Here is a 25561-nt window from a genome sequence, read left to right as displayed (position 1 = left end):
CCAAGATTCCCGTGCCACATAGACTATAAAAGTATGTTACCAAAGGAAACAAAACCAGGGGTGGATGGGTAGGGGGAGCAGAAAAGAGGATGGGTGGAAGAGGGGGAAAGGTAGGGGTGAAATAAATTGATTTTTTAATGTAAAACTAAATTTGCATCCTTGATATGAATGCTTCTTGATATTGATACATTATTCTTTTAAATATTCCTGGATTCAATTTTTGTTCAGGATTTTTGCATCAGTTCAAGAGAGAGATTAGCTTATAATTTTCCTTTCTTGTAATATACTTGCAAATGTTTGGTTTCGAGATAAGGTGATCTCATAAAATGAGTTGTTATGTGTTCCTTCTTTTTCTATTCTCTGGAACAGTTTTTTTTTTTGCTTTTTTTTTTATATGATTGATGATACTTCTTTCTTAAATGCTTATAAGAAATCAACCAGTGAGGGAGATTTCTTTTAAGGAAGTTTTAAAATTAAATATTTAATTTTATGTATATATAGTATTATTCCTGTTTTTCCATTTATTGTTTGAATTTGGTGATTTGTATTTTTTCCAGGAATTTGTCCATTTAATCCAAATCTTCAAGTTTATTGACAACGTAGAATTGTTTTTAATATTCTTCTATTTTTTTTTAATGCCATCTTTTTATGCTTGATATTAGCAATCTATCTTTCTCTCCTTTTACGAAGACTCATCCCTTTGGTTCTTTTTGCTTTTAGGGAGTAGTTCTCAAGTGGCCCAACTGAGAGCCTGGGGTTGTTCACTGGGTTCCTTGTTCCAACTGATTCTGAAAGTTAGTCCTTGTTTCTTCAGCAATATGAGATACCAAAACTCTGCTCTGCTTTTCAGAGACATTTTCATGCTTGATTTCTTGACTCCTGACCCAAACAATTTCAGAATTTGGCAAATTTGTTGAGATATAAACTGGCCAAGAACCCCCATTCATTTTCTTCCTCTCCTGTCTCATCATGGTCCTCTCTATTCTTTAATTGTTTTTCTCTAGCCCCGAGAACCTTCCCAAAGCTTTCCCGATTCCTGCCTTTTAGCGGCTTTGGCTCTTTGTATGGATCCTCAACCTAATTATTCTATGCCCAAAATTGGTGAAATGCTGTAAGGAAAAAGTGGTTGCAAAGGTATTCACGTCTCTGAAGTTCCAGATTTGATAAATGTCCCCTCAAATCTCAGTTGCTAAGAGGCTCCCCAGCAACTTCGAACAGATTTTTTTTTAAGTTTGGCTTTTCTTGTTCATCTTTCTTTGGGAGTGATGATCGACTACATGCCACTATGTCAGTAATTCTCAACCGGGGTTCGTGTGTGTGCAAATTTGCCCTCCACCCCACCCCAGGGGCCATCTGACAAAGTCTGGAGACATTTTTTTGTGGTCATGACAGGAAGGGATGCTACTGACTTCTAGTGGCAGAGGCCAAGCATACTGCCAAATATCCACAGTGCACAGGACAGTTCCCCACAACAAAGAATTATCCAGCCCAAAGTGCCATTAGTGCCACGGTTAAGAAACCCTGTATTATGTTTGGGTTTGGTTTTTAAAAATTCTGACTTCAGATATTTTTCTGATTTTACACTTAAAAAACTTAAGTGGATTATAAAAGGTATAAATTCAAGCTGAGAATCCCACTTAGTTAAATGCCAGTTAATTGAAGAGAATACGTATTGGATTCTTTTTCTCACTCATTTATCTCTCTGGAGATATATGGAGTATAACCTGGTAGACAAAGCATGGATAGAAGCTGAGAATACTGGTATTGATTTCAGGTGAGAATTTGGGATCAAACATGTATGAAGTTGTTTATACATACATGTTAGTTGAAGCCATGGTAATAGCATTTTGTACAGCAGAAGAGAAAAGGGCTAACTGACAGACCTCTAAAGATGGTGGAGGGAGTGGGTGGGAATCCACAGTGTTAAAGAACCTAATTCCTTTAGTCGTCTCAATGGATGCAAAAAATTGGACAAAGACCAAACATCCATAGATGATTGAAACTTTCAGCAAACTAGAAATAGCAACTTCCTCAACCTAATAAAAATCATCTATGAAAACTTACAACTAGCAATATACTTAAAGTGCCATGATTCCCTCAGAGTTATTTTGACTCTCCATCTAAAATGGTCTGTAATACCTGGCTGGAATACCAGTGTAAGAGCAATTAATGTGGAGAAGATTGTAAGAAATATAAATGACCACAGAAGGCATGATCAGCCTTATTCTGCATTGTGCCAATGAACCAAATCAGATAAAAAATTGTTTTCAAACATACTGAAGCAGGCTAGTAAGATAGGGAATAGACGGATCTGCAACCTGGCAGAGTCCACGTGGACATCTGGAACCCCCAAGATGGCTGCTGGAGGAACCCCACTCCCGGGATTTTGCTACTGAGAACAAAGACTTCTTCCTGGGAACAAGGAAAAACCCAGATATTCTCTAGAAACTTTATCATTGGGTCCTCACTAAGGAATTGATGGTGGGGTAATCAATCCAAACCGCAGACAGCAAGTAACCCTGGGGACTTATTCATGCTTGTATAATGGGGAATTGTAGCTTGTAAATTAGCCCTCTTCATCCCTTTTCATCCCCTTCCTCACTACCTGGGATCCCTGCCCTGTTATTTTCTGTTATTTTCTCCCATTTCTCTTCCCTCCCTACCTGAATAAATGACTGGCCTAACTCACCTGGCATGCTTTTGAAATTCATTTCTGCAGCATAGCTAAGAACTTAAATAAAATCCAGTAACAATACCAAACCATGAGTTACAGAAGGACATAGTTATACAATAATGAGATTGCTGGTCTCATTAGGCAAAGGGAATCTTCCAGAAGTCATACTCCTGAACTATCTTAACCTTTTTTCAGAAAATGGGGTGGAGATGCCCAGAGGGAAGACCACAAAACAGTAAGGACCCGAATTTCTGAAACTCGACCCTGGGTCACCAGGTTGGGTCAGGGTGGTGGCTTAGCTGTTTAACATGGTCATTGGAACTGTCCTTTCAAGTGGTACTAAATTGTCAGGGTGAAAGATTGTTGATTTAGCATTTGGCAATTTTTTATTGTGCTGTGTTTTTTCTATTTAGTTTCAAATCAGTCTACACGTGTACACTCCAAGGCACTGTGGGAGGTGGTGACGTATTTTTGCTGCCTGCAAGGAACATCTTGTGAAAGACACAGCAGGCCCGCAGCTACCTGTAGAGCAAAGTCATCTGGATGAGTACTGCTGTAAGGACCTTGCAGTGGCAGGCACAAGAGACATTCGAGGGAGAGAAAGGAAAGCCTTCCCAGAGGAGGGTTCCTGAATGGAAACCCATCACTGGTACTGCTGCCTCCAACAGGTGGCAATGAACCGCGAATAGCACACAGCCCTTGGAAGACCTGTTCACTGAAAGTAGAAAACATTGCTGCAGGAAATAAAAGAAGTCCTAAATAGAGATGTACTATATTCATATATTGGAAGCCCCAATATTGTTAAGATGTAATTTATCCTCAAACCGAATTGTTTATATTCAACATAATCACAATAAAAATTATAGCACACTTTTTAAAGAAATTGCTTAGTTGATTCTAAAATTTATATGAAAACACAAAGAACATAGAATAGCAAAACTGCTTTGAAAAAGAACAAAGTGAAGGATTTGCACCATCTGATTTTTTATAAAGATAGACATATACATTAGTGGACCAAATTTGTCCAGAAATAGAGCTATGCATATATGATCAACTGATTTTCAACAAAAGTGTCAAGGGAATGCAATGGAAAAATTTCAATCTTTACAACAAATGGTGCTAGAACAATTAGATATCCATATGCAAAAAAAAAAAAAAAATCCTCAACCCTTACCTCATATCAAATACAAAAATTAATTCAAAATGGATCACAGACCTAAATGTAGAAGCTGAAAGTGCAAAACATGAGAGAAAATCTTAGTGACATTGGGTTTGGCAAATGTTTATCAAATTGGATGCAAAAGGCAAAAACCATAAAAGAAAAAAGATCAATAAATTGGACTTCATCAAAATAAACTTTTATTTCAAAGACACTGTTAGGAAAATGAAAAAGCAAACCACAATGTGGAAGAAAATATTAGCAAAAATGTATTCAATAATTCTAGATTTATAGACTTTTTTCAATCAAATTTTGGAACTCTAGGGTGGCATTATGGTAGGTGATTGAAGAGGGGGGTAAATAGTTCAGGAGTTTATAATTTGTAGAGTAAACATTCTGGTGGTTGTTACTTGCTTTTAGTATTTATATTTCTCAGTGTCGAAAGATTTTAGAAGAACAATGCTTAAGGGGCTTAGAATGAACTCCTCCACCACCCCCACCACCCATTTATTTCAATTCCTTTCTATTCCTGAGCATTTCCAGAAGAAAATTTATGGTGTCAAATAGCTCTGCCAAAGCCTTAGTCAAATTTTTTCATTTTTCCTCTAGAATTTTTAGCCAGTGTTTTGCCTATCTGCTATTAACACATTACCTTTTCCATGCCATCTGATATTTGGCATATTTTATAAACAAGCTGAAAATCAAGGCTGGATCCCAGCTACATTCAAGTTTTATAATTAGAGCTTCCTGCAATATTCTTCCCACTCAGACAGCTAATAAATAACTGACTAATTTAACATTCAGCTTTTCTCTCTAACTCTGCAAATTTTAGAAATTCAAAGTTCAACTCAGAAAAAAGATATTTTCTGCATCCTTTCCTACCATTATGCATTTGGTATCCGGCAATGAACCAAATTGTGAGGGAGCATGGATCAAAAGAATCATGAGTATCTTCCCTTGATACCCTTGAGGACCTTATGGTATCAAAGAGATGGGCAATCTTTGGATACTTTGCAAGGTCCAGATTCAGGGATTCTAAGTGACTGGTCCAGAAAGTTCACAATGCTGCTGGTAAGTTCTTGTAATGCATTGTATTATAGTTTTTTGTTTTTACATAATTCAACTTATTGGGCAATAAAGTGATTTTGATGCTATTCATATTAACCTTTACTCTGCAATAAGAATATATCCTCATAGTAATCTTTTAAATAAAAATATTGAATTAGTACTTCCAATTCAGAAACAGTATGGATGAAATATTATACTCTTAGAGGGCAAGAGATCAGCTTAATTTCAATTCATGATTCAAATCTTTCTCTGTTGTCCCATGGCTCCCTGTGGATGCCATTAATGCATAGTTTTACATTGATTGTGTCATGTCTCAATACTGAGCTCCTAAGGCAAAGGCTCTGTCTAGTTCATTGTTACGTCATTGGTATTTATCATGATACCATATTATGGAATATCCTTCTACCTTTATGGGACTCTATTTTTTAACATCAGTTACAATTTTGAACTTCTAAAGGTTTAATGAAAGAGAGCAAACTCATTAAAAATGAATGGATAGATTTAAACTACTCACCCATGTTCAATGCTCCTTTTAAACTTTCGATATCTGTCTCTGAAGGAAATGGTTGCTGCCAACAGACCTGGCCTTTGGACACATAGAAGATGTGCTTTCACAGCTGAAGTCTTTTGCTTTTCTGAAGTAATGTTACTGGTATTCATCATATGGAGTTGTAGTTCTAGGTCAGTCAATTCCTAAAGGAGGGTATTACACATGATACTTAACTCTCTGAGCTTTCCAAGTGGGGATAATAATACCACTCTTGCAGAGTTGTAGGGACTGAGAGTATATGTGTATAGTGCCTGTGCAATGCTCGCTATATAGAAGGCGCTCAGTACATGGTTGTACTGAAGATAGTCATTTTTAGGACTCTTTTTCCTCCCTTCAATTTGTTGGTAAAATATTTGAAAAAAAAATTAGGGCATTGGAACCTGTTGAATGTTTTTGAGTTGAGGAATAATGGAAAAGTGACTACATTCCACTTTTTCTTTCTTTGGGCATTTACAGTGTGATTTAATTATTTTGTTTTAAGTATTGAAATCTAGACCATCAGCATTTCTCTGATGAAAGTGAAGTGCCAACCAAAGAATAACCCCAATTAAGCTCATGTGGTTTTTAAGTTATTTGTGCCACTACTATCCTTAAATTAATTGCACCAAAGTGAAATAATTTGGATCCTCCCAATATTTTTTTCTTGTGTATTGTGAAAAACTAATAAGGTCCTATGAGACTCCTGTAGTATTGTTGAGATAATATTTGGAGCTAAATCCAAGGTCTCCTAGTTACTAGTTGCTTGATCCTAGGCAATATTTAGTGCATCTATAAAATGAGTACAAGGCATTACTTTTTTCTCTCAGGTTTGTTAAGATTGAATGACGTATTGATGGAGAAATGGCTTTGTCACTGGGATAGCTGTTATCTCAGTTATAATAATAACTCTGTAGAGGTGAAAATAGGGGCTTCCATTTGATGGAAAACTTCAGACATACCTCCTTTCTTATGCGAAATTGAACTGACTACACTCCATTGGATTCCTCGTAATCAGTTTAGAGGAGATGTTTTTCTCACGATGCTTATTTCATCATGGGCCATTCATTTTAACAGTCTTAGCCTCTCTCAGCCCCTAACCTGACTCCTTCCCAGGGGAGTATAAATGGCTTAAATGATGGTTGAGTTTGGGGAGGATCTTGGCATTTTCTGAGTCCTCTTTGGGCTGCCTGCCTACAGAGAAACTGGCCATTTGATTATTTTGGCAGAAAAGATTTTGCTCCTGCAGGAAGAGACCCATAATTTACAAAAGATACTTGTGACTTGGCTGGGTCTGCCTAATTTTGGTATGCCAAATTAGTCCACTGTGGCTGCATACTGGACCCTTATTTCTACCCTAGGCTTTATCAGCAATAAAGCTGCTATTTTTATCTTTATCTGCCTATCTTACGTGTTTTCAAAAAGTTCAGAACTCAAGTCAGAAAAAAGGAATATTCTTCATTACCCACTGAAAAGTAATTGTTAACTCATCCAAGATTGATTCTCCACAGGCTGGCTTTTGAAAAACTCCTGTAAGCCAGTTACAGCTGAGAATGTGAGACAATCGAATCTGACTTACAGTAAAACTCTGAAGTGGAAATTTAGTTGGACTGGTTCTCCCCCAAATGGTGTAGCAGTTGAGAGAGGTTCAATTATTTGTGTATAGAAAAGTCAGGATTCAGGAATGATTTTGAGAAGGAAAATGGTTTATTGACGGCCGGCCAGACTAGGGAGCTTTCTGTTGCAAACCCGAGCCCCAAACGAGATTTACAAGTTCCTTTTATACAGGGTGGGGAGTCAAATTGTGCTTTTATCAAAGAAAACTACTTTCTTTGTTAAGTCTTTGCCTGAGTACCAAGTAGGTTTTGAATTAACATATTGCCCACACCTCAGGTGAGCTTGATTAGCATCTTGCCACATTCTGTCTGGATGCAACTTTGCATACACATTCAGTCTTACATCCTTTCTGAACATTCAAAGCCCATATCACTTAACTGGATTTCTAGAGACTAGGCACACTTGGATATAGAATTAGATGATTTTGAATTTATGCACAGGCTATATTATATTTCCCATTCGAGGCCAAGTCCAAGTTCCCTTAAGTTTTGGCATCACCACCATCAGTTTCCCTGGACTGACTGGTATGTATATAGAGTTTGCATTGCTAAATTGCCTCACCAGACTGGAGTCGTTGCCATGGTCACTAAGAGCAGGACTGCAGCCTCTTACCATCCCACACCCACAAGTCAGGACAGACAGCTTAGGTTAAGGTTATCTCTGAAGAGACAAAGAGCCTCCCACCCATAGCCCACATTACTATGAATGCCCACGTAGCAGACCTGGGCTTCATGAGGAGGTTTTGCCAGATTATGTAACGACAAGCCCAAGCCTTTGACCTGGCCTCTGATCTTGTCCACTGATGAAGGCTCAGGCAGTACCACAGGGATGGAGGCCAAGGTTCTGCCCAGCACATCTATGGGACCACAGGCTTGGACCTCAGCTGTCAGTCACATCATAGGAGGGACTTGTTCTCTCAGTCATGTAGCCTAAAATCCAAAGATGGGGGGGTCTCTTCCAGGGCCTGAAGTTTTGCCCTGCTAGATTGTTGTGTGCTATTTGAATGCAGTGAACACACCTGCAGTGGCTCGTCTCGGTAAATTTCCCCCTGTTGTAGAATTTGAGAGAGGTTCAATTATTTGCGTATAGAGAGGCCAGGACTCAGGAATGATTTTGAGAAGGAAAAATGGTTTACTGATGGCCGGCCGGACTTGGGAGCTTTCTGTTTCAATCCCGAGCCCCGAACAAGATTTTCAAATTTCTTTTATACAGAGAGGAAAGGCCAAATGGTCCCTTTGTTTCAGTTCTCAATAGGCTTGAATTAGCATATATATCTTCCACATCTTCGGTAAGCTTTTAGCATGGACTCCAGACATTCTAGATAAGCTTTTAGCATATTTTGTTTGCATTTCCCCTAAATACTTAGTTTATAGACCTTACATTGTTAAACTGTTTCCTGGGACTGGAGTCGTTGCCATTGTCACTAAGGGCAGGACTGCAGCCTCTTACCGTTTCACACCCACAAGTCAGACAGCTTAGGTTATCTCTGAAGAGACAAAGAGCCTCCCACCCATAGCCCACATCATCCCTACCCAATAGATGTTCCAGAAGGCCTGTGTGTGCCCTGCTTAATCACTTACCTTTGGTGATTGTCACCCCTATACCTCAATATTATCTGATCAAAAATAACATTTATAATTTTCTAGAGCTCTCTAGTTGACAAAAGAATTTCATACAAATTATCCCATTTGACCAGCGCGACAACCACCATTTTATTAGCAAGGAACCTGAACCTCAGAAAATCTCAAGGTCCCAATGAATGACAAAGTCGTTCTCTGATACCCATGTCCTTGGAGTCTTAATCTCATGCTTTTTGTTTTATAACCTTTTTCTAGGAGTTAGTAGTTCCACAGATATCCTTTGGGTTACACACTGGTTCCCTTGTAAGTATGGAAATAGTTGAATGGCTTGTTTTCTCCAGCTTTTTGTTAACACCAAGTAGCAGTTCTGGTGATGGATTTTGCTTAAAACAAAGAAAAATAGCCCATTTATGTATGCTCTCTAGAGCATATTTTTCAGTAGATTTTTCAAAATTACACTGAAGCTGATGAAAAGAGATAATGGAATTGGCAGTGTTCAGATGCTGAAGTGGCACTGAATTGAAAGATCAAAGAATGCTTCGTTGGATGGATCTGGGAAAATGGGAATCTTGCTGTGAGAGCCCAAAGGGAAGACTGGATGATAGCAAAGGAGATGTGGAAAAATGAGAAATAAGCAGATACTAAAACAAATTTTTAATATTTTGATTCCATCAGTTGGTAAGCTACATTGTTGTAAGCTGAAAATTAAATTTGGATTGCTGCCGCCATTGGTCAGTAGTCAAGCCACTTCCAGCACTTATGGGAACTCCAGGGGCCAACGAGACCAAGAGGGACTATGATCATGATAATGCCAGATATGGGTCTAGTCTGAGGCACTTCACAAAGTACCTTCTCTCAGAGGATCTCATTTTAATTACATACCTGCTTCCTAATTCTACACCCACTCTCATCTTGAAGATAGCTGGGCAGAAGCTGTCTCCATTGTAAAGATAAGGGTAGGAAATAAATGACACCCAGATCCAGGAGTAAAAATATTGTCTTCTTCCGAAAGTAATTTATTTATGTGGTTTTAAATTTGTTTTTAATTTATTTTTTATATCAATGTTATAAGTTATTCAGTTAATACAAGATAATAACTACGAAAACAGTAAATCTGCTTTAGTTAGCAGTACCATTCCCCCCATATTATTGTTAATTCCTCAATGATTAGGGATTTGGGACAATGTGCACTCTGACTGCTTCAGGCTGAGAAGGAACATAGTTATTATGGGACAGAAAAATGGAATTATTTTGCTTTCAGTTGAAGACAGTCCTCACTTTTGGAATGGACTGGTCCTTCTCCATTGATTTGTTAGTTGTCCAGGGCATGCTGAAGAACTGGTGAGTAGGAATTGGCCACATATCTGCTGGGTTTCAGGGCAGTGTGTTAAGTGTGGAGTCTTGAAATTTTTAAAAATAAAAACAGTGCAGGAACTGCCAGATCAAAGTCATGGTTGTATTTTTTTCATGTTAATGTTGTATCTGCCCTTGAGAAGAGAGGGAACTTCTAGATTGAATCAAACAGGTGAGGTTATGATGGCAGAGAGTAGAGCTGTAAAGAGTGAAAGTTGAGGGACTTATGGAGACAGTAGATTAAGAGAGAGGACGGATAAATGACTCCAAAGGAAGAGGCTGTGGAGTGTTATAAGCAGAAGAGGTTCTAAAGCTGGTAGTATAGAATGGAAAGACACAGGTTTGGTGCCTACAGACCTGAATTTGAATCTTGACTCTATCATTTTTGTAACATTGGACAAGTTATTTAACTTCTCTGAGTTTTAACATTCTAATTTGTAAAACAGGCATCCTAATCCCCACCTTATAAGATTGGGGTGAGAATTAAGAGAACCCATATGTGGGACGTAGCAAGATGTGTGTCCAAGAAATACCTTAAATAAATAAAGAAGTGAGTTAAGGGGATCTTTGAGGCCTCCAAGATCCCTTCCAGCCCTAATATTCAATGAGACTCTAAACAGGAGGGGACACAGCAGTGAGGACAACACCCAATATGTGATGACAGTCAGTGCCTACAGCAATTGTCTGAGATGTCCAGTGTGGTAACTGACCACACACATTTGGACCTGAAACTAAAGTGAGGTGAGGGTAGATGTGGGGCCCAGAAATGAAAGGAGCTCCCTTTTCTGCAAATTAAAGGTACAGAAAGATAGAATTTAGATTTGGAGTAGAAATGGGGTCAAACAAGGAGAATGACTCAAGGGATTGGGGCCTAAAGTGAGAGCCTCAAAGGACAGTGAAGATGGAGGGGGACTGTAGTGGGGACTTCAAAGAGGATAAGACTTGATGTCTTCCCTTTAGGTGCTTACAAAAAATTATGGCATGCAATCAGGATATAGTCAGGGCATATATCAGGAGGCAAGCAGCAGGGAGGAGGTGGCAGAATACCAATATGTTTCATGGGATCCCAGTGTGTTCCTTGGGGGAGCACTGGAATCCTACCAGAATTTTCTACAAATCTTTCCTTTTTTTTTTTTTAAGATTTATATATTTATTCGCCCCCCCCCCTCCTCCCACCCTGCTGTTTTTGCTGTCTATGTCATCTTTTCTTCTCATTTTCTCTTCTCTAGATTCACCAGGATTTGGTCCTGGAGACCTCTGATGGGGAGAGAGGTTCCCTGTCAATTGTGCCACCTCAGTTCCTGGTTTCTGCTGCACTTCACCTTGACTCTCCCTTTGTCTCTCTTGAGATGTGTCATCATCTTGCTGTGTGACTCACTTGCGCGGGGCACTGGCTCACCACGCGGGCACTTGTGTGGGCACTGGTTTGCCATGCAGGCACACTTTCTCTTCTTCTTTTTCACCAGGAGGCCCCAGGGATCGAACCCAGGTCCTCCCAAATGGTAAGAGGAAGCTCTATCACTTGAGCCACATCCGCTTCCCCAAATCTTTATTTTTTTAAAAAAAGATTTATTTATTTATTTTATTTCTCTCCTCTCTCCACCCCCCCAGTTGTCTGTTCTCTGTGTCTATTTGCTGCGTGTTCTTCTTTGTTCACGTCTGTTGGTTGTCAGTGGCTCGGGAATCTGTGTTTCTTTTTGTTGTGTCATCTTACTGAGTCAGCTCTCCGTGTGTGCTGCGCCATTTCTGGGCAGGCTGAACTTTTCTTTCGCACTGGGCGGCTTTCCTTACGGGGCTCACTCCTTGTGCGTGGGGCTCCCCTGCATGGGGGACACCTCTGTGTGGCAGGGCACTCCTTGTGCGGATCAGCACTGCTCATGGGCCAGCTGCACATGGGTCAGGGAGGCCTGGGGTTTGAACCGTGGGCCTCCCATGTGGTGGACGGACGCCCTAACCGCTGGGCCAAGTCTGCTTCCCTCTGCTGAAGTTTTGTAAGTCCTCTTGTAGTTGCCTTAATTCGCCATTTCCCCCCACACCTCTGCATTGGGATCTCACTGCCTGCAGTGGTGTATCTTTCCTTGCCCACCAGTTCCAAATTGATTAAGTTGGATTTTGAATTTGGGTTCAGGTGGGAGTCAGGTGCAAGACTATAGGAAACAGAGGCCATCATGGGTGAAGAAAGACAGTGTGTTACTCACAGGTCCAAAGAGAGACAGGTGCCATGAGATTCTATGGGAAGTGTAATTGGCACGCGTGGTTCACCCAGAGTGTGGGGGATCAGACAGGCAGAGCGAGAGGGGCCTGTGGGCTTGAGCCTTTACTGTGGCCCAGGGGTGGAGATTAGTAGATTTCCTGCAGGAGTCAATGACTGTTTAAAGTGAATGCACATGAAAAGGAAAGAGGAATGGGGTCTAAGGCCGTGGGGATGAACAGCTTATCCCTTGGGATCAGCTGTGAGTTTGGGATGAGGTGTGTGGGTGGTGTGGGTGGTGGCTGCAGGTACAAGTTTGTTCTCTGAAGTTCAGAGTTTATTCTCCAGGACCTGGAAAGCTGTTAGTTAACTAGGCCAAAGGTCAGGCTTGAGGCAAGTGGCTTAGTAAGATGAATGGAGACAGCACACACAAAATTCTGATAGTCCTACCACCACCCAACAAACTCCTGCTCATCCTTTAAGTCTCAGCTCAGGAGTCACTGAAACCTTTCCAAGGGAAAGACCCCATTTGGAGAGATGAACCTTTCCTGACTCCTTGGGAGAGGCGCTCACCCAGACATCTCTCCTACTCTGTAGAGTACCTGATTCGTAGAACCATGTGCTCAATAAATACTCCAAGAGGGTGAGAACAATAAAGCTCATGTCTACTGAGTGCCCACTTAACATGCATTACCTCACTTCATCCTCACTACAACCCTGTGAAGTAGGTGCTATCATCATCCCATTTTATCTGTGTCGAAAGTGAAGCTTAGAGGACACACAAATTAGTCCAAGGTTATACAGCTCCTAAGTAGCAGATCTGGGATTTGAACTCTGGTTTTAGAATACACTTTCCTAACACAGTAGTGACTTGTCCTCAAGGGGCTTAGAATCTGGTAGGGACACAGAAAGGAAGAGAAGAAGGGCACTTGGAGGATCCAGTGTTTATATACATCGATGCCCCTTATTTGGCCACTTTGGTTTTTCTTAGCAGCCAAGAAAAGTGCCTTAATGTATGCTACAATATAATACCATTCTGCAAGAGATTTTTATGGTGCTAAGAGCTCATCTTTTTTTTTTTGTCCTGGCACATGTTGCATTTATAAATGAAGGTGTAGAATTTCAAGTTAAGAAACAAACAAGCTCCCCAACAAATACTGTTTCCCTCCCAGAACTGTCTAGACATACATTCATTTAAAAAACAAATGAGCCATGAAAATATCTCTTTTTCTGCAACAACCCCTATATCACACTTTAGTCCAAGAAGGAAGATTTCTCATTTCTTGGAGTCATTCTATATTGTATGCAGGTAGGTATGAGTCCAAGGACGTCAAAAGTCTAAGTTCAAAAACAGGTAATGCTGATGGTTTCATTCTAAAGCTTCCTGTAGTTCAGTTAGGAGGCTTATATTCTTTCAACATTTGTGGAGCATCCACCCTGTGCTTGTTACTGCACTTAACCTGGACTACAGCAAAGACAAGAAATAATCCCTGCCCTCACAGAAGCACAGTCAAGGGGCAACATGGGTACTCAAAGCAATGATGCTACAGTGCTTTGGGTAGAAGCAGGGTGGGAGGCCAGCTCATGGGGCAGTTAGAGAAGGTCTCACAGAGCTGGAAAATCGTCTCATGAGCTTGAACAAGTGCCAGATGCAATTTTGGAGGCCATACCATCTACTGGTGTTGGTGTAGCCCACGTGCATTAGTCACACAATTTCAGCTGTCAACTCAGTGGCACCTAATGCTGAGGTAGAAGCATTTTAAGCATCGTGTGTGTGTGTGTGTGTGTGTGTGTGTGTGTGTGTGTGTGTGTGTGTGTGTGATCTACATGATACCTGTGATTGTATTTTGGACTTTAATCAGACTGTCTTCAGGCTAGTATGTTTGAATTTGTTCCAATTGCCATTTAGGCAGAAGCCCAATTACTGCATACTGATGGGTTGTAGAGGTAAGCAGAAGTGCCATGAGCGTGCATGAAAGTAAGGCACACGGTTGATTGTGTTTCCCACAGAACGGAATCTTGGCAGACATCTGTAATTGTGCTGAAGTTTATGATTGTACATGAAAAAAATTTCTCTGTGATGTCTGTTGGGTTTGGTGGTCCCCTTGTGTCTTTCCTTCCCCTTGAATCTGGGCTGGGTTGTGATTTACTTTGTCTTATAATTGTGACAGAAGTAGTGCTGTAAAGTTCCAGGCCTCAGTCTTAAGATGGCCTGATGCCTTCTGCTCTTGCACTCTTGGGAATCCTTTTGCCGTGTAATAAGTCCAGTTTCCTTGCTGAAGAGAACATATGGCAAGGCCAGAAGGAGGGAGAAGCCCTAGAGATTACATGGGGGGTCAGAGAAGACCAGCTGTTCTAGAACAGTAGCTGGCCTCGGGTCTAGTTGACATGCCAGCAAAATACAGCTATGGGAGTGGCCACTGGTGACACCAGCAGCAGAAATGCTCAGCTGAACCCCAGACCAGACTTCAGAATTGTGAGAAAACCAAATGGTTGTTAATTTACTCACTAAATTTTGGGGTGATTTGTTATGCTGCCATAGCTAACTGAAACACAAACTGGTACTTGGAAGAGGGTTATTGCCATAACACAAATGTAATATGTGTGGCCTTGCTTTTAGAATGGGTGGAACCTGACAGAGGCTCAAGGAGTCTGTTAGTGAAAGCTGGAAGGGCAGTGAGGAAATTGTTACTGGAATCTGGAGAAAAGATAACCTAAGTTACATAGTGGTTGAAAATTGGGCAGCCTGTTGCCTGTGGAAGATAGAAAATTTGTCTCAGGAAATTGTAGATCTAAAAAGATTTTCAGACAAAATGTTGAATATGCCAACACATTTAAAAAATGTGTGTGATAAGGCACCAATAGAAAAGAATCAAATAAGATAGTGTATAACAGAATCTAGAGGAAAACTTTTCAACCCAGGACTTACTAAATTGGAAAATAAAACTCTCATTCCCAGATTCTCCACTTGGCAAAAGGTTCTTAAGTGGCATTGAGGAAAAGTTCTAATCCAGAGAGCTGCCAGTAAAATGTGACATGAAGATCAAGAACAAGTCAAGGGCTATAAGATCCTTTTCTAAAAGTTCAAAAAGATTCAGGGCAGTATGTCCTAGAATCTCTCAGCTAGATGAAAGGACTAGGAATCTGAAGGGCATCTTCCCACAGAACTGTGATTCACAGTCCCAAGTGTGGAGGTGCCTGTCACAAAGAGATTCGTGAGATGGCTCTTGACTAAGGGAATGAATAAAACTGATAGGAAACCAAAAAGTTTTGAAGAGAATTTTACTAGCAGAAATGCAATGAGTTGGACTGAAAGGGACAGACACTTAAAAATGAAAGAGGCCTCTAGTTCCCCTTTTTCTAAGGAAGGAAGTGAGCTGAAAAAGCTATTCGGCTACAAATATAGGCCATTTCTTATGGAAAAAAAAAGGAATACTCAGAGAGCAGAGCCAAAAACATATCAAAACAGACCCAACTTGAAAAGCCGATCCATGAACATATAACTAAAATAATTAGTTATACTACAACAATGTGTCATAAGAATAAGAATGGAAATTGTTATGGAAAATAAACCTTTGTTTTGATTGAAGTTAATTGACGAAATTGACTCAATCTGAACATAAATCACAATTAAAAAGACTGATTTGCCAGAGTATATAGAACAGGCTCAAACTGCTGAACTGTAGCATCTACTTGGGATTTGGTGTAGGATGCGAGTGGGTTAGAAAATCCAGAAAAGGACAAAAACATGTCATAGTAGAGCCTGGGGATATGTTTATGCTTTTTAATGCTTCCCTTCCTTGAGGAAGGAAAGTATAATTTGTAATTTTGCAGCACTTGAAGAAATGTTTCTACTGTCCCTCTAGATCTCACTCTTTTAGCCACATAAAGTATAACTGCAGCTCCTCAAACAGGCTAGGGTTCCTCACATACTTTGTTCACATTATTTCTTCTGCTGTGTTCCCTGTCCCCATCCATCCATGACCCTCTAGACTTGACCCACTTTGTCCTGGAAAGTGTGTGAGCTGAAGTTTCCTCTTGGAGCAGACCTTCCTGGCAACCATGCCCTGTATTCCCAAGCAGGGCTGCTCCCCTTGCCTTGGAACACCACTGTACCTTGCCTTCAGCTCCATTATATATCCTGAAGTTACTCGGATGGCTTATTTGCTTATCTTTTACTAGTTCTAAAGAATGAATTTCTACTGGAGACAGGACAAGTTCCCACTGAGATGTCATATAATCATATGTGGCACATGTTGCATGATTATAACATGGCCTGAGGTCAATGGTTTTCAAAGTTTTGGTTGCATCAGGAGTGCCTGTTAAAATACATATTTTTATACCCCAACTCCAGATAATCTCACTCATTTGGGGGATCTGCAATTTAACGTACACCTAAGTCACCTGATGCAATTAGTCAGGAGACCCCATTTTACAATTTACTGGACTGGGTTTCTTGTAGGAGCAAGGGAAGGTAAGTAGGTGGAATTCAAATCATGGGACCACATTTGGGTAAAAAAAGTTTTCTAAGAGTCGAAGGTACAAACGGAAATAAAAATTAATTGTTGATGTTGATGATATTTATTCCCATTTTCTCTAACATCCTTTTCCACAGACAGTCAAGAGTGGGCTGTATTTAAAGCTGTGGTGATTCTTTCTCAAAGCACACTGTGAATAGCTCCTCAGAGCTAGAGAGATTCTTGCATTCGGAAATTGAATTGTGATGAGCTTATCTGTCAGCGGCACGATGCTACCTCAGCTCTTCTGTTCTGGTTGATAAATCCATAATCACTGAAGGCAAGGCCTGTCCATTGTACATGTTCATAGAGTCCAGTCTGAAGGTGCAGATTACCTTAAATGGCAGGGATAACGACAGCTGTCATTTATTTGCCTCTTACTTTGTACCAGGGCTGTGCAAAGTGTTTTACTCCATTTTGTCCTTTAACATCTCTGAGGTAGGTTTTACAGATGAGCAAAGTGGGGCTCAGAGAAATTTGAATCACTTATTCAAGAGGCAGAGTGAGGATTCAAACATATGTGTGTTTCATCCCAGACCCTGGCTTTCCATACTACACTGCAGGCCAGTCCTTAGGGCACCGTCCACACGTTGTAGATGACAGGCAGGTGCTTGGAGCACACGGCTAGTTACCCTCAGAGCAGAGTGTAGGAGGAGCCCCATTTTCCTTTCGTGAACTTACGTGCTGAAAAGAAGAGGAAAGCTGGAACATTAATGATTAATTCTTGTAAAAGGAAAGGAGACTTCTAATTTTCCCTTAGTTATTTAGATAATTTAGAAAATACTTGATTCCTCTAGAAATAGTGATTTTTTAAAAAAAGCAATTACCCAAAGTCTGAGTTTTGCTCTTCTGTGTGTGGCCTTAGAGAAGGTATCTGAGTTCTGCTCTTTTCCCATAAACTGCTGTTCCTCTAACTTTGCAGAATACGCTGAGACAGTTACATAACCCTTCTCGGCACATTTTGAAGATTCACGAATCTCGAAAAGCCTTGCTACACCTGTGCAACCATCCCCGAGCTGGCAAAACGTAATAGCCTGGCCATCGGGGCCTATTTTATGCTGAGAGCACACGGGTTTTATAAACAGCTGGGTTCCCTGTGGCTTTTGTGACAACTAATGTTTAAGCCAGAAGCAGGAGTGGTGTAAGCAGTGCCACGGACAGCAAGACAGACCCTGTGAGGTGGCCAGGAGAAGAGGACCTCAGCAGTGGGGCCTGGGACACTCAGCTCTGCCCTTGACTGTGAGGTCTTAGGCAAAGCGCTCAGCCCATGCAGCCTGGCTTTGGGCTTGAAATAATAAAAGCAGTATGTATCCCACTGGTCGAGCTGGGAATCCGATGAGAATGCCTGTGAAAGAGTTGGCCAAATGTAAGCTGTTAGTCGGATTCGCCTGCTGTCTCTGCAGCTTATTTTGTGGTTTTTAAGCAGAAAGTCAAAGCTGCTGTGATGGAGTGCAGTGTCCTGCTCACAGCCCTTGTGCAGCCGGCACTTGGTGGAAGTGGACTGTTGAATGTTTATGGTAATTGAGAACCTCACAGGTGAGTCAGGGCCTCACAGACGTCACGTTCCCTTTGTGACCTGGCTATTGAAGAGTTCCATGTTGCCCAAAGCGTGAGGTGTGTTGTGACATGCAAAGTAATTTGAGATTCACATAGTAAATATTTTTACTTGTAATTGGGTATTTTTCCCCTCCCCTCCCCTCCTCCTCCCCCTCCGCTGTTTTTTTTTTTTTTTGCTGTCTGCTCACTGTGTGATCTTCTCTATTTCTCTTTTTGTCTTCTCTTCTCATTTTTCTCTCCTCTAGGATTCACCGAGATTCAATCCTGGGGACCTCTGATGTAGAGAGAGTTTCCTGTCACTTGTGCCACCTCAGTTCCTGGTTTCTGTTGTGCTTTGCCTTGACTCTCCCCTTCGTCTCTTTTGTTGCGTCATCATCTCACTGTGTGACTCACTTGCACAGGCACTGGCTTGCCATATGGGCACTCAGCTCACTGCACAGGCAATTGAGTGGGCACTTGCGTGGGCACTCGGCTTGCCACGTGGGCATGCTTTTTTTTTAACCAGGAGGCCCCAGAGATTGAACCTGGGTCCTCCCATATGGTAGGTGAAAGTCTAATCATTTGAGTCACATCCGCTAGGTATTTATTTTAATGTGTATTTTATAACGGATACACTTGAAAGAAAACAAGTAAAAACTTAAGTCAATTAAAAATGTGTATTAAAGAAATAAAAATAGAGGTGGTATAAGGTTATGACAGAAGTCATGGAAGGTACATGAATGACTAAAGCTTAGTAACTACTCCTAGAATGTAAATCCATGACTCCTTCAGCCAAACTCTTGTGGCCAGATATTCCAGATGTCAGACTATCCCATTCATTACTTGACATCCCTACAGGTAACTGGGACAGATCAAACACATTATTATTTCTGCAGTAAAATATTTGAATATTCACCATTACTGGGATAAAGTCTACTCTAAAGAGTCACAGCAATTTAGGTCAAGTTTTGTAGCCAAACGAATTACCAAAAGTATTGTTTTTCAGATGTTTTTGGATTTTGGAATTGTCAATAAGAGATTTTTAACCAGTAGCAAATTAGGCCAAGAGGAAAAAGAGACAAATCCAAGAACTTTAGCCCTGAATCATAGTTACACTTTGCAAAACACTTTCCTTCTTATTTGTGAGGTGGGCAACCCCTTAAATAACAGATGTAGAACCTGAGGCTCAGAGTAGCTAAGTGACTTAGCCAAGATCATCTGTTAAGCAGCAGGGCCAGGGCTAGAACCAAGGATTCTTTCCATACTGTAATCCACACATCACATAATGAGCCCTGAAGTCTCAAAGCTTCTCTCCAGGGAAGTGTCTTACATGGCTCATACATGGAAATTGCTTGGGAATTTTGCATTGAGAATGCTCCAGCGGGGAAGGATGAGAGCAGAGGATATAACCTCAACCTTCTAATGTTGAACTACAGATATATCCATTTGGGTGGATTAATCTCTTCAAGGCAGTGCTTAAAATCTAGCTCGAAAGCTTGTTATATTCCTGTGGCCTTTTAGGGAAGCCATCACCTGCTATTTCTAGAAATTCTAATGGTAAATGTTTATTAAGTACCTATGATATGCCAAACATTCCACCCATAATACTTTGAGGTGTTATTACCGCACATCTCCCCTAGATGAAGAAACGGGTACTCTGAGACATAGCCATGGCCACATTGTAGTTAATGATGAGCCGGGGCTGGGCCAGGTCTGATTTTGCTGGGAGCTACAATCTTACCCCAATAGCCTGCACAGAGCAATTTGTGCTTGATTTCCAGTCTACAGGGGAGGGATGTTATCTCCCCTGACCCCAAGCTACTGACTGCAGGCAGGTGAGACAGGTTGTGTGGGAGAGTGGGGACAACCACCTCTTCCATGGCCTTCCAGAAGGTCCCTTCAGGTGAGCCCAAGGAATGCTCTATTTGCAAGATGGAGAGGCAAAGGTCTTCAAGGACCTGGAGGCATGAGCCTGCTGTGCTCCAAGGAAGGAGCCTCTAGTTGAGCCCCTTTACAGACAGTTCCTGCGATTTGCATGCCCCCTGTCTCAGAAATGCAAGTGCAAGTTGATTCAACTACCTGATTTTGATGGCACAGCCCCCAAATAGTAGGGAAAGCATAAGAGAGTTTACTGTATTTAGGAAACCATGATAGATGCAAATGGTTGGAGTGTAAAATGCAGGAGAGGGTTGGGGGGAGAGATTAAGAGCAAAAATCAAATCATGAAGGACCTTGTTCTCACTAAGGAAATAAGATTTTCTTCTCTAGGTAATGGAGAATCACTGAATGGTTTGGAGTAGAGGAATAATGTGATCGGATTTGCATGCACAATATCATATTCAGCTTGGAAATCAGGGACTGCTTTCTGGAGCAGTATCACTTTTACTGGGACTGAAAGGATGGATAGGATGGTCAACCAGCAGAGAGCATGGTTCATCCAGGCTAGCAGCAACTGTGACAGCAAGGTACCAGCACAGGTGTGTTCAGGGTCCCCAATATAATATATAATATATAATATATAATTATATAATATAAAATATAATATTTATTTATAATAAAATAAATCTCTTCCATGTACTAAGCACCTACAGTGTGCATTGCACATGCATACGTATGATCTCTTTCACTCATGGCAAAAGTTCTGCAAGGAAGGTCATAGCTCCTCAGATGGGGAGGCAGGATTCAGGCCCCTTCCTGTCAGACAATTCATTTTCCTCCCACCCCGCACTTTGCCTCTCTCTTGGATTCCTCGGAGCACAGCGGGAAGTGAAACAACAGTGGAGACTCGGGTAGAAGTGAAAGCTGGAATTAGATTTTAAAGAGTGCTGTTAGCTTAGCAGCTGTCCCCACATGGGCTCTCGGGCACCATTCCTGCTCTCAAACAGTATGGATGCGCCTGCCAGGGCTGTGTTAATCAAAGTGAGATTATTGTGTAGGGAGAAGGGCATTCCCAGGGAACCAGTATAAGTTCTAGAATTAGCTCCCCTCGCTTAGAGACTGCTCCTTTATCCATGTACTTCTCTCTCCATTTTCTTGAGTCCATGCACTCTAGGTCAAAGCAGAAGTCATGAAAAAGAACTCCAACAGCAGGCCACACTGCAGCTAGGACCGTTCAGAAAGGGAGGTTGAAGAGGGGCAGCAAACTTAGTGTGTCTCTGGGAACGCGGATGCCAAGTTTCCCTTGGAGAGTTAAATCAGGAAAACACACACTGTGATTGGGAGTAGACTATGCAATTATCTCTTGAGACTCTGAAGAGTTCTGGACCAAAGGAGACTGTAATCAAGTGGCTGTGGATGTAATCCCAAGGAGACAAAGTGGAGATCTTTGGAATCCACTGAGCAGAAATCTATTTACTTGTGTTTTATGGTTTGGTGAAAGACTTTGTGAACCAAAGGTAAGAGTCAGGCCTGGGCTGAGTCTTTCACACACTGTCCAGTGGACAGCTTCTGCTGCCCCATGGGCATCAATATTCCTATTATTGGGTACCTATTTCCTATTATGTATCAATGTACAAACGCCCCAACTCAGTCCACTCGCCAAGCAAACATCTGGTTATTTTAACGTCCAGGTATTTGGTGTACAGGAAAAGACAGTTCAGAGGGGCTGAATTGGCCACTGGGCCTGGGTGACGGTGGCATTTCTCATCTCAAACTAGCAAACAGGGATTCTGACTTATGGATCAGTCTCTAAGCAGTAGTGCATGATGTCTAAGCCCCCAGGGAGATGCTTATCTCTGACACCACCTGATCGCTACTCTCTGCAGTAGGTGTTTGCTCTGGCTCATCCACAGAAGCTCTAGGGTACAGAGTCATTGTTCCTAAATCAATAAATGAATTTGGATCCTAATGAAAAGAGCAAACAGAAGAGAACAAAACCATTACTAAGTATCAAATACGAAAGGGTTAATGTTCTGAAAAAGCATCTGTCAAACAGGTAGACTGGAGGACAAATGTCAAAGTCTCAAGTAGTCTCTAAATTCTTCCCTTCACAAAGACAACCATGTAAATTGGGGCATTTTATTTCTACTGGGAAATTACCAAGTCCAAAATGGACATGGTGTGATCTGGGGAGCTGAAGAACCTTTTCCTTTCCTTGATGACTTTTACTTTTTCTCTTTGGAGGAAAACACTTCACTTAGAAATGTCAGCCAATTAGTAAAATTTATAAAGGGCGTTGTAATTGCTTAGCATGAGGCTGTGAAGGAGATGAAATGTATGAGACATGATTTCTGCCAGAGCTTCTTTGTATGATTGTGCAGGTTGTGCACTGCAAAGCACTATGATATGCCATTCACATTGTAGTCTATGGAAATGCCTCCCCTCCCTACTAGGTGGTTGAGTGCAGTATATAGGATATGGGAGCCCTGGCACACCTAGGGAATTTATAACAGAGTTTAGATGTGAAGGTTAAAGCTATGTTATACACCTCCCTCGATGCCTCAAAAGTGAAACGTTTTGTTTGCTAAGCACAGGAACCAGGACTGGAAACTGAATTCCTTTGAGGGGAAGAATTCCAGTGAAGTGACAAGAAATGAATATGTGGAAGGATCCTTGCCTGGGAGAAGCTGGAATGTAAACAAGCTCTGTCTGCTCCTGACTCACCTTTGGGAGTCATGGTGTCTCTTCAGACAGAATGATGGGCTGGAAGAAAATTGTGCTCTCGAGCTCTGCGACTCTTCACTCACTGCCACTGTTGAGTGATACCTTAAATATAATTGCCTGGACACGGAATTTCCCAAAGCTTCTTTAGATATGAGTCAGCATGGTTTATCTCAGCTCGTGAGTTGATGTCATAGACGAGCCTGGTTGTTGGGAAATTCAAGCAGACCACCTGAAACATTTTAAGGGAAACGGAGCTTGTCCTGGAGGGAGGGAGTGAATGGCTGCCAGAAGTTGGAGTGCAACATGTCCCGCTGAAATCTAGTCAGAGACATGCTGCGTCAAGGCTTACCAAGAAAGAGCAACCAGTCCTTTAGTCTGGGGCCTTCAGTCTAATTCAAACCTCTCTAGAGGAATGTCCTGGGACAGGACTCTGAGGAATTTGCAAATATCATAGCAAGGCAAAAGAGTGTTTCCAACTTGGGGGCCATCAAGCCAAGATGAAAAAGTGGAAAAAGATGGGGGAATAGATCTTTTCACTGAGTGAGAGATTACATTGAAATTGCAAGGCCCCTGGCCCCAGAGGGCTACCCTTCCCAGAGAGCACCAGCTCACAAAGGCCAGGTACCTGAATACAAGTATGCAACCTCTGAATGAGAGGGATGATGAGTTAAATTGACATGACAGATGTTTAATCAGCCATATATGTTTAAACTGGGTTTGCCATATTAAACCTTCTTCCACGTGGTCATTTGTGTGAAAGCAACGATAGCAATGAATAATCCTTACACTGATTTATTGAGAGTTGGAACTATGCTAGGGGTTCACACACATGTTACCTCTTTAAGTCTGTACAACACTTTGGACTTAATTGAGACCCAGAACCCAAAGTCAAGCAGAAAACAAGCACCAGCTCCAGGATTTGAACCCTACCCTGGCCTATTCCAACCATACATATAACCACTAGGCTATGGTCTAGTGGAGAAAGATCTAGAAAGCAAGACCTGGGGACTCGAATCTCAGCTTTGCTAGTAGCCACTTAGGCCATCTTTATCTCTGGCTCTCCTTTCCATGTCAGAGAAGGGACCCTTGTGGAAATGTATCCCCAGGAAGGCTATAAAGCTCCCCAGATTCCCTAAACAAGAACCACTATTGGGAAGTCTGAGAGTCTCTCTGCCTGCAGACAGCATCCTGGTGGTGATGGTGGTGGTAGCTGGGTTGGGAGGACTAATTGGTGCCTCTTCTCTGAATCTATATTCACATTCCTTGGGCAGAGGATCAGATTACTTAAGGGGCTGAGAAAGGGAACATCTGTTATAAAATTCAAACAGATGGATTACGCTAGGATATGCAGCCTTTTCAGTGCTAAGTGATTGATTAGATCCTGCTTGTTTGATAGATGGCTGAGGAACTGAGAATTTCAGCCCCATTCCCTAAAGGAACCAGAGAATGATCACCAATTAACCTCTTTTATTTGTCTCTGCCAAGAGCCCAACATTTGATGGGTTTCTATAACCTGAAAAGGCAAAGTATGGAGATGCTGATGGTGGTTGTCCATGAGAGTAAGGGTCAATCCTTATGACTTTTAGTTAATAGAAGCTCATATATATATTAAAAAGGATAGTTTCTGGCCTGTAGAAGAAGACACTATTTATACATTTAAAGAAATAGAGAGTAACTAGATTGACAAGGCTTTGATGATTCTAGAAATTGAATTGCTTTGATGATTTGTAACTCACGTATTTAATAGCAAAAATTAGTTTAACCTCTCCCTAGAAATTGGAATGAGTAAGATGCCTGGCTCCAGCTCCAGCTCTTCACTGATCTGTTTCTCCCCAGTGCACACCGGCACTCAACAGACTTGTGTGGAAGGAATGACTAAACAAATGAGCCAGATGGGAGCCTCAAGAAAGCCACCATCCCTATCTGCCTCAGTCTTTTCCAGTCATGGATAAAGCTTGACCTCTGGGCCTCACAGGAGTGTGGTGAGGATCAGCTGAGAAAATAGAGAACAATATCAGTTCTTGCCACATGGTAAGCACTACACTAAGTGTTTACATATCTTACCTTCTTTATTCCTAATAATGAGTCTCTGCTTCTATAGCAAACTTCTGTCCAGATGGGTCTAACCATCTCTCTAGTTCCTTTCTTTCCAGAATGAACCCCATCAGTCAGGCTTTTAGCCCCACCTCTTCACCAAAAACAGTTCTTGTCAAGATCACCAAAGACCTCACTAAATCTATCGCCAGTTCTGTGCTCATCTTATTTGATCTCTTTCCTCAGCACTTGCCCCAGTTGATCACTTCTTCGGAGCCAGACACTGATGACCCTGCCGGTGTCCCCCCACCTCACCACATTACCAGCCTCTCATCTCCCATTCTTTCAGGAGTCTAAGTTGGATTCTTTCACCAGGCAATGGGGTTCCTTCCCTGGCTCTGTGGGGAGACTTAACCCTCATCCCACCCCAGCTCTTCAGGAACTTCATTGTCAGTAACAGCACTCCAATCCTCTGGCCATGTCTAAGTCTTAGGAAAATGCAAAGTCACACACACTTACCATGTAGCCCAAGCTTGTCATTTGACCAGTGACGAACCAGGGCCCTACGTCCACGCAACAGTTTATGGTAAAGCCGGGACCAAGCCGCAGCTCCTTGCTGACTGGCCTAGTACTCAATCCACTCCAGAGAGCAGCATCCTGTACAAGAAAAAGATACCAAGACTCTAACAACCTGGAAACTGAGA

This window comes from Dasypus novemcinctus, chromosome 14 (assembly GCF_030445035.2).
Source record: "Dasypus novemcinctus isolate mDasNov1 chromosome 14, mDasNov1.1.hap2, whole genome shotgun sequence".
In the NCBI taxonomy this organism is placed as follows: Eukaryota; Metazoa; Chordata; class Mammalia; order Cingulata; family Dasypodidae; genus Dasypus; species Dasypus novemcinctus.
Note: the sequence above shows the minus strand (reverse complement) of the source record.